The sequence below is a fragment of the Mytilus californianus genome, unplaced genomic scaffold, assembly GCF_021869535.1.
Source record: "Mytilus californianus isolate M0D057914Y unplaced genomic scaffold, xbMytCali1.0.p SCAF_10, whole genome shotgun sequence".
NCBI lineage: Eukaryota > Metazoa > Mollusca > Bivalvia > Mytilida > Mytilidae > Mytilus > Mytilus californianus.
In genome coordinates, this window is record NW_026262582.1 from 2,869,651 (window position 1) to 2,881,075 (window position 11,425).

General features: G+C 31.4%; 1 long non-coding RNA gene across 1 annotated transcript; it reads left to right on the forward strand.

Moving 5' to 3' along the window:
* Positions 1–306: 306 nt before the first annotated feature.
* LOC127717460 (uncharacterized) lies at positions 307–9,283 on the forward strand. The gene is made up of 2 exons (XR_007989192.1): positions 307–350; positions 8,551–9,283. It is a non-coding gene; the product is annotated as an uncharacterized LOC127717460 (long non-coding RNA).
* The last annotated feature ends 2,142 nt before the right edge of the window (positions 9,284–11,425 follow it).

Genomic DNA, 11,425 nt, shown 5'->3' on the forward strand with positions numbered 1-11,425 from the left:
CAATCCTCTTTATATATTTTTACGTATCACTCTATTACGTAAACAGAATTTCATAGGTTTTTATGTATAGAAGTTTAAATCATGTACTACATTTGTACTAATTTCTTATTTGTTTGAATACAAACATATCTTGCTATGCCAGCGTGACTAAATGGCTATGTATACATGAAGTTGTCAATGAACATACATGTATATAAAATTAGACAATGTGTCAATTTACCCGGAATTTTATTGATTTTAACACATGAAAAGTTAAGAAGATTGTTATCTGTATTGTGAGAATTTTAAAAGAATGTAGACCAAATTAAAAAAAAAATCTGCCTCTTGGCATAACAAAATTCGGTAGGAAGGTATGTAAAATAATTTAATCAAAACAAATAATTTACACTCAGGCTATATTAATTTGTGAATGTTTTGGACTTAAACACTGATTAATAAAACATATCTGGACTTTAAAGGTGCTTAACCAAAAATGTCCATAAAATGTGTACGGGCAGATAAACAGATTAAGGATTAAAGGGAAACTTCGCAAAAAAATAAAAAATTGATATTATGTCCATTCTGTATAAAAAAGAACAAATTCATAAATATTAAAGTTTTATTCTGCTAGATAAGAGATCACCATCGATTTTAAATTTAGAGTAACAATTCTCTGCGTGCGGCCATTTTGACATCATCTCGGATTAGAGACCACGATATATCTATAAACCACAAAGGACCAAAACCAGCAGTAACCTAACGTAGTCGCATTTATCCGACTAACTAACTTGATACGGAAAATGTTTATATTATTTTTTTTAAATAACTATGGTCTGTCGTTTTTTCTTTACGAAGTTTTTGAAACAAGAAATTTATATGGGAATTAGTTAAAAAGTCAAAGTTCAATGTCATAAATAAGTGTTCCGTGTAAAATCGTTTTCGAAAATCTAATTTGTTCATAATTCTTTTATGTAATAAACTTATTCAAATAAATTCGGACCTTCTCTTATCTGATCACCAGCATGGCTAAAGGAATTATTCCCTGAGGTATTGTGAGGTGACACGTCCAGGTATTCAAGCAATTTCCTGTCGGGCTTAAAAACTCTTATTACACAATTACATAAAGCATGTTCATGCATCGCTTCACTTCTGAGGGTATTGATCAGTGTACACAGCCGATAACTTGTAACTTTCCATTTTGAAACTATGGCAGGTGTATAATATCTCTGTCTTGCGTGTCCGATAGTGATATACTAGTCATTACTAAACTCATACGCTTGTTTATAAATAACATTTCTGGTGTAAAGAATGATATTTATGAAAATCTAAATAATTCCCAAAAAAGATTTGATAAAATAAAAATCTATTTACATATTTTTTCCAAGGGTAAATTGGGGAAAATGTAAGTATATACTCGTTGTCAATAATGATGGACATTTTGAAACATGAAAGACTATTGATTTAACAAAAATGTACGCACTTGTCGATCATTGGTTTATACGCCTAGATAGAAAGTTACGGAACTTTAGATAGTCGCAATTTAAAATTGTATATTGAATGTAAGAAAGAACATCCAGAACCAATTTGATTTAAATACAGGTCGATATCTAACTTGCTTTGATTCATCGAAGTTATGGACATAGTAAAATCACAGATTTATATTTCAATTAAATTGTTCTCGAACAGTTGAAGAAATTCGTCATCATCTCAATTGTTGGATATAATGTATATTAATGTGAACATGGTTCTAATAGAACCTTATGCCAATTTTCCTGTTCCGACATGCATGTAATATATATGCCACTGGACGTACACTATTGATCCCCAAAAAGTTTATTTGAAGAAATAAAGAAACTTCACTCCGGATAGACTGATAGTAGTTGTATTAACGTCTGATCAGCTGCAGGGTTGATTAATTTATTACGTTAGCTTGTGGGGGAATAAACCATTCCCAATATTGCACTTATGCATAAAATATTAAATAAAAGTAATATAAGAGAAAATATAAATACGAAAAGTCGCATATCTGGTAAAAAAAAAAGTCTCACCAACTATAGGATTTCACGTACAATTGTCATTATAATCGAAATAACGGACAGTCATTAAATTACATGCATGTACGTTTTGATAAAAAGGGGTGCCGCAGTTGCATATTATTCATCATAAATCTATTTCAAGTTTATACTTTCCTGTTATTCTTATCAGTTAACGCAGAGACATGTAACTATAGATCTCTAGTTAACGACAATCAACCATATAAATATCTGAATCTGATGTGACTTACCGTTCATCTCTAGTGGTTCATCTCTTTCATTTTTTATTTGGGCAGGAACATAAACATTGTTAGATATAATGTTCCCAGGTTTGGAGGGGGGGTGGGTGGTTGGAGGTCAAGTCTATCGAAAGTTACAAAATAAGAACGTTGTATTTATGAATTTACAAGAAGAAGTTCTTGGACGTAGTTTTCTTCTTTTTTTTTTTAGTTCAGTGATTTATTTATGAGAAAAAATCTAGTCAGAATTTAAATCGTTCCGGCGATCCCCCACCTAAGACTCCTCTAAAATCATGAATGGTTATGCTTCACAATCATCAGAATTTACTTTGCATTGGTACATTCTGTATCGGTAGTGATTAACCTTGACATTTCCGGGTATAACAGAGCTACTTGTATATTACCTGTATGTGGTTAGGTACATCGTCCCATGAGGTCTTACGTATACAGGTTCACACTTATAATGGTTTCTGATATAACAAGGTTTTATGACATTCACACTTCTGCATGTTCTGTATACCAGTTTCTTATCTGATTTTCAGACCGAATGAGGATGTGAATATTTTCCAGGAAAAATATTGAGTATCAAATTAATTTCGGGATTTTTTTCTTTCTTGGTATTAAATCACAGAAATTTAAAGAATATACTGCTTAAAGATATAAGAAGATGTGGTATGAGTGCCAAATGAGACAACTCTCCATCCAAGTCACAATTTATAAAAGTAAACCATTATAGGTAAAAGTACGGTCTTCAACACGGAGCCTTGGCTCACACCGAACAGCAAGCTATAAAGGGCCCCAACAAATTACTAGTGTAAAACCAGGAGTATTCTTGTCAGTTAAGACAGACATATAATTATATGTATATGGACATAGAAATGGTTTAGGAATGAATGATAAGTCTTGCAAAGGTACAAGATATAAAGCACATTGAAAATTGATTCCGCCGGTCTGTCTCCATTCAATAAAGGAAAGTTGACGTTAGATTGATTCTGTAATTTTTTTTTAAACATCGTTGGTCAAATAGCTAAAGTATTTGTTGTGAGATGTAGAATATTTTAATAAGGACATTCCCGATTAGGTAAATGTAGATCGCTTTGGACGGACCAAACTATATTAATGTAACTGATAATTTTCTCTGCACAATTAAATATTCAAGGTACCGATGATAATTCAAAACAGCACAGTTTTTTGGTTTATACGCTCGTTTTCGTGGGCCATTTTTATTTATAAAATTATTTCATTAAAGGTTATTCAGAATTCCGATGTTACAACAAAATACTCACTCATCTATTTAAAAACTGAGCTAACGCAAAACATAAAAATATATATAACGGCGATTCAGGTATTTTGCCACCATATTCCTCCCCAAATAATGATTTTTTTCTGTCTCAAACCCACATTTCTCTTTTATCATTTTTTTGTTATCTTTTTCAAACCGGCAAATAATTTTTGTTCGTAATTATTCGATCTCATTCCAATAAGACAAAGTTGACCTTAAATTTCCTGTCAACTTTTGAAACATCTTTCTTCAAATGGCTGAAGTATTTATACGTTGTGAGATTTAAAATATTTTGATAAGGACATTAATTCCTGAATATGTAAATAAAGATCGTTTTGGACGGACCAAATTATATAATTGCAATTGGTAATTATCTATTTCAAATATGCAAGGTTACCGATTCTAATTTAAAATAGTACAATTTTTAGTTCATACACTCGTGTTTAGAATGCCATTATTATTTATTCAATTAAATTAATTCAGTATTTCATTGTTACAAAAATATTCAGCAGTCATAATTCATTTTAAACTGAGTTTACGGAAAATATAAAAATATATCACCATATTACTCCCCCAAAATAATAATATTTTTTTTTTATTTTCTGTCTCAAATATCACTCCCGTTTATCATTCATACGAAATGATGTTCACACCTGGAACGGTGAACCGTGACGGCTAAAATTCACTGAGTGAAGATCAAAAGATTAGAATTACAGAATGCAAACATTTAAATACCTTGAATTTAACCAAATACCTTTAATTTAACAACGCATTCAACAGGTAGTCACTAAGTGTCACAGTACAATACACATTGTATTAATTTTACACAGTACTAGCGAAAAATGTTTGCTGGACTGAAGTAAAAGGTGAGAATACAAACATGCATTTTTAATACACTATCAGTTATATATGTTTGTTGAAAATATCCGTCGGAAAAAAAAATCATAAAAATATTCTATTGTATGATTAACTTTTATTACTTTAATGACTGTAATCATATCAGAAATCCTTAAAATATAAATCGTACATTTTATTTTTAAAAGTTGCACGGCTGATCACTTTACTTTCTTAATTATTAGTTGGTTAATAGCTACGCCAAAAGTCGTCGATGCGCTTTAAATCGCGATATTAGATGAGTAACGAACAAGACTTAAATGAGATTAATTCCACTCCCGGCATGCAAAAAGACTTAAACTACGTCACATAAGTCAGGAAGTTCGAATAAATAAAATTAATAATTCCCAATTTTCTTCTTTATTAGTTTTCATATCCAGATAAAACTTGGTGAATATGTTTTTTATGGTATTATGAACATAATAAGATTATAAGTAAAAAATCGCGAATTTTCCCTTTAAGGTAGGGAGGAAGGAAACAAAGCACTATATTTTTTGGTCTGATATTAAAAACGAATATATATCCTGTTCTGATCAGAGTAAAATGGATGACCCCTTAAATAAAATTACCGCAAAGATATTTGTGTTGTAACGTAAACTACTTTTAAAATGAGAAAAGGCACAGGCTATTAAATAAATCTTGGACTGTATAAAATAAGGAGATATGGTATGAATCTAATGAGACAACTATCCACTTGAGTCCAAATAACATGGCCTTCAACAATCAGCAAAACCCATATCGCATAATCTACTATAAAAAATCTCGACATGACAAAACGTAGAACAATTCGAACGAAAAACATAACGGCCTGATTTATGATAAAACTACAAACGAAAAACAAACAAGGCAGACATCATCCTATGTCAATCTCTGAGTTACAGGCTCCTGACTTGGGACATGCACATAAAAAACGTAGCTGGGTTAATAGAAATAAGAAGATGTGGTATGAGTGCCAATGAGACAACACTCCATCCAAGTCACAATGTGTAAAAAGTAAACAATTATAGGTCAAAGTATGGCCTTCAACACAGAGCCTCGGCTCACACCGAACAGCAAGCTATAAATGGCCCCAAAATGACAAGTGTAAAACCATTCAAACAGGAAAACCAACAATCTATATAAAAAACGAGAAACGAGAAACACTTTAGGGACCACATAAAGAAACGACAACCACTGAAACAGGTTCATGTTTGCGAGCCCTCAACCCTCCACTAACCTGGGTCAGTGGTTTAACAAGCATAACATAGGGACAACGTGTAAAAATCATTTGGAAATGGCTTTGGTCATCAGATTGGCACGAAACACAAAAATAACTAACAGAAAGACAAATAAAGTACCGGTCTTAGAGAACTCGCAGTTACTGAAAAAATGCCAACTATACACCAGATACCAAATGACGTAGGTGTAAGCAACTATATGTTACCATAAGGCCTTCAACTATGAACAAAACTCATTCCGTATAGTTAACTATCATCAAAAGGCCTTGATACGACAAATTGTAAAATAATTTAGAATAAATTACAACTAATAAATAAATTGTGTACTTCCCGACTAAAGTACCAATCAGTACACATCCAACGTATTTAGCGTAAAGACGTCATAAACAGTCTACAGTTGTAGATTATATATTTGTATTAATATTGACTATTTGTTATTCTATTAATGTTTATAAAATCTCTGTATCGTGGATTTTGCTTTATGAGAATAAAGATATATAAGAAAAATATGACTTTTATTTGACTTTTTAAACCTGTATTTGCTGAACGACAAATCTAATTCAACATTTCTTTTTGTAGAGAAGAAATCCCATTGTTCGGTGGATGTCGCACAAATTAATCTGAACAATTATCTTTTCAATTTCTTAATCTGACTTCAGTGTAATATACGACTCATTTTTAAGTCCATTTGAAAAAGTTTTGAATTATCACTTGAAGCTGCATTTATATGACTGAGGTTTTAATGAGATTTTTCCATGAGGTCTTTTATTTTTAAAATCTTTTCCTTCGTACACTGTTGTCCTATTAGTGTTAGGGGGAAATATATGTACATTAACACCTTATGAGATTTTGCATAATCTTATGTAATATGAATAATTTATCGATTACTAATTTTCTGTAAAACCTATAACATATCTATTATTATACTAATTAGAAATTATCAAAACATAAATCTATACTGATAAGCCGTCCGCTTTGACACTAATGAAAGGGTCGTGAATATACATGTCATTTGTAAATGTTTTGTAAGAGGTGAGACTTAAATAAGATATTGTCTATATATACCCTACTACAAAATGTACATATAAGTATCCCCTATTAAAGAATATCTTGCGGGTTTCCTCTTTACTTTTATAATGTACATGAAAGATTTCTAATTTTATTGTGTAATAAAGTTCAAAGTTAAAATCGTGATTGTCATTACATTATGTTAAAGAATGTTACAAGTTATATTTACAGTACAATTTAAACATAAATAAACAGTCTTCAAGTCCTTAATTCTTGTTGACTGTTTTAATAAAAAAAACAGAATTAATCAGACTTTGTTTGAAGAACAAAACAAAAATTGCGTAAAGCTAATTGTTTATAATTCGAATTGGCAAGTCTATCGCATTCCCTTGGTTTATTTACTACAGGTGTGGAATACCTTTGATTAACCTTATATCAATTTGTATTTTTAAGGTTCTAAATTCCTGTTATTAAATTTTATATATATATATATATATATATATTTTAATCGACCTCATTACACTTTATACTGTAGCAATATCCTACATTGCTCATATTTTATTTCTTTATGTATAGTGTATTTTCACAAAAAGCTCTTCTTCTCGCGTGTTTTATAATAATCATTAGATAATGATGTTATGTATATTGACTGACAAGGGCCCATGATTGGTAAATAATAATAAAAACAATGTCTATAAATAAATTGTTTCTGAGAAAAAAAAACCCAGGTGTCGCATACCTTTACATAAACTAAAATCAATTTATACTTTCAAGGATCTAAATTAACTCTGAGAAAAAATTGAAAGCAGAGACCAAAATCACTAAGAACTATGTGCGTAATTTGCAGAATTATGCCGAAACATACTTGGTATTGTATAAACAAATATGTAAGAAGAAAACAAAATTAAAACAAAAACAGACTGAAAATTTCTTCGATCACAGTCCGAAAAGTAATTTTATTAATTGACTCCTAAATAAGCCGTTTATTACGAACTGGGACTAATATGTGTTATAGTAGTCTCATTTTATTAATACATGTATACCCGATGTCACAGTAAACAAAAACTGCACGAAACATAATTATATTCATATCTGTTACAGTATAAATAAAGCTTAATACTTTAATCTCGATGATTGATTTAGAAAAAAATACTTCCGAAGCAGCAAATTATGTTTGTTACTATTATTTTTCTTACCTAAATTTGTTTGTTGATTTGGTCCTTGGTCCATTCTAAGGAAACAATTTACAGGAATAATTAAAGTCCATGCGAAAAATATAATAAGGCACTTGTCCATAGCTACTAAGTCCATCACGAAAGACGAATACCATAAAAAATGAAGGGAAAAAAGAGAAATTAACTGTTAATTGACAAATTAGGATTTGGTCAAACGCTTGGCTAGTCGATTCAGTTGACCGGTTTATTATGGAGTGGAATCAATGGAATATTTAAACACATTGAATAGAATGAATACACTTATAATGACCATTGGATCATACGGACTTTTAAATATATAGCGGGTATTTATAACCTGCGTGGGATTTTAGAGTCTTTTTTATATTGAACGCAGTTGGACGAAAAAATAAACAACATTTAGGATAAACACGTTCTTATTTACATAAGAAAAGAATAAGGAAAGTAAGGGATACATGAAGGCCGTACGATGACTTATCGCTACTTATTTTGGACTCTACTGGATATTTGTCTCATTGGCAATCATGCACATCGCCATATTTTTACTGTGCAATATAGATTGATATTATCTAGTACATGTATACTATATTTATTAGAGTGACCTTACATTTTGACTTAAATGATTTTTTTTTTTCTTTTGCCTCTATTCTTTTCAAGTGGAACATAGAACATATTTTACCTCATAATTCTTTTTTTTATTTTTAGGGGGTTGCCAACAACCAGTAGCTACGTGGGGTTTTCTCATTATGTTTGCAAATATGATAACTAAGGCTAATATATTGCAAAGAAATATGTGAGAAAAAAGGAAACTCTATAAGTTTAACGATCAACGTTCATTAATTTGTATCGCGTAACATGGCAATCTGGACAATCACTAATTGAAGCTTTCTCAGTGTAACAAAGCCAACAGGGAGAAGTTTCTGTTACTGGCTTTGTGTATGTGGATTTTCAATTTTGACTAGAAAAGGAGAGCAAACGAATTTGTATATTTATAAAAGCGTTTCGAAGATGATACGAGGGCGATTTAACAATTTTTAAAGAGTCAGAGTGTTATGCAAATTAGTATATAGCAATTTCATATTGTGAATAACTTGTGTCTGAGACTACTTTATAACACACTAACAATTTAATTCGGATTAACTAATTCGGGTCGATCCTAGTTTGAAACAGCAAAGTGTGAACGGGGTATACTATAACACATGCACGAATCTATTATGAGTAGTCTTAGACACTTTATTCACAATACAAAATTTTATACATGTGACTCGCCATGACATTTCTAGGCTTAAGGATGTATAACGTCATTGTAAGAAAAACACACTTAATTATGAACGTTACGTCTTTGTAAACATACAGCTCAATTGGAAGTACGGATAACCTTTGTTAGTCTTGTATATTTTTTTTTTTATTTTGGTTTATTAATATGTTTCGGAGTTTAGTGTGACGTCCATTTTCGCTGAACTAGTACACATTTTTGTTTAGGGGCCAGCTGAAACCCGCCTCTGGATGCGTGATTTTCTCGCTGTGTTGAAGACCCATGGTAGCCTTGGGCTGTTTTCTGCTCTTTGGTTGGGTTGTTGTCTCTTTCACACATTCCCCGTTTCCATTCTCAATTTTATTTTAGTTATTGGCTTTGAACTAGCTATCAGTAACTGCGAGTACTCTCAGATCTGTACTTAGTGTCTTTTTGTTGTGGGGATGTATAAGTATCCTGCCACGTTTTGTCTGTGTTAGTTTGATGTATTTCTGCTTTGTATCGAACTGATGAGTTAAGCCAATTCAACTGATTTTTATAGTTTGTTCTTATGTTGTATTGTTACATCACTGTCCCAGGTTAGGGGAGGGTTGGCGCCTACAAACTACTTTAACCCCGCCAGATTCGGTATGTGTTTATCCCAAGTCAGGATCCTGTAATTCAGTGGTTGTCGTTTGTTGCCTTATATCATATTGTTTTTCGTTCATTATTTTGTACATAAATCAGGCCGTTAGATTTCTCGTTTGAATTGTTTTACATATGTCATTTCGGGGCCTTTTATAACTGACTATGCGGTATGGGTTTTGCTCATTGTTGATAGCCGTACAGGGACCTACATATATAGTTATTTAATTACTTCAATGCCATTTGGTCTCTGGTGGAGGGTTATAACATACTTGGTAATTATACCACATCTTAAGAATTCTTATTTTCATATATACAAGTTTATTTCTTTTCTAAGTCTGGATACTTTTTAGCATTAAATATCAAATATAATTTAAAGCTTTAAACTAAAAGTAAGGAACAAATCATAAACCACGTATAATGAAATTGAAACATTCTGTATATTTTACTTTAAAAAAATGAAAATCTAAGTTCAGCACCTTTTTCTTCCTATTACATTGTAATTTCAACAATCTGTCATGATAACTGGACAGGAACTGGGTACTTATCCAATCATCACTTTTTATGTCAGTTTGTACTGGTTAACATATGAAATGCAATTAGCCCATTTTAGACAAGGTACCCCCATAAGCCTTGAAATCTCGTGGCTAGTCACAAATGTCTATGCAGTCAATGTATGTTTTGTAAATTATCTAAACTAATCTCCTTTTATATGTGTTACCCGTATGATATCAAAAGAATGCATTCATGATTTTAAATATCTTTGACAAAAGAGTGTACCAGTATCAACTTTTAATAAATATTATAGTTAATTTGATAACACTGAAGACACAAAAAAATTATAGCGCTTAGTACAGTCCGTGTAACGTAAAAGTTAACAAAACGAACGATGCCCGAATCATGTACGGACGATGCCCGAACGATGTACGTACGCTACCCAAACGGTGTACGAATGCAAACGAAACGCTGACCGAACGTTGCACGGACGCTGAACGAATGATGTACGAACGAAACCATGAACAATAAACCATACTCTAAACGATAACATAAGCGCCCTTTTATCGTACATCGTATGGTTTTGCGTACTTCGTTTCGTTTAGCGTATACCGTATCGTTTAGCGTACATCGTTTCGTTTAGCGTATATCGTATGGTTAAGCGTACATCGTTTCTTAGCGTGCATAGTTTCGTTTAGCGTACTTATTTTTTTTTTTAAATATAAAACTAGAATTGTGTTCTGTTAAATATTTTTTATATAGGTGATAATAGGCTTATAAATTTAGATTGGATGCATAATTCAGTTTTTAATCATTCATTAAACAAATTATAATTTATTCTGTCTCGATGTTGATCCAAAACTATTTACATAAAAAAATTGAAAAATAAACACTGAAATAGATTTAAACAAACTAAAAGATACGATTATGAATTTTGTTAGCCGTGGAAAAGGTGAATGTGCGAGTAAACTGCAGTCTGCAGGGTGTTTAGTCAACAGTTTTTAGATTATATATATATTTTTATTCATCTATCAAATCAGTCGAAAAAAAACAATTTCAAATAGAAACAATATTCTGTTATGTGCCTCATCAACCCCAAACATAAATCCCTACCAATGTACAAACGATTGTGTATTATTTTTACTACTAATGCACTTGACTTTTAACAATCATCAAAGAAGAGCGTGTCCGGCAAATGAAAAATTT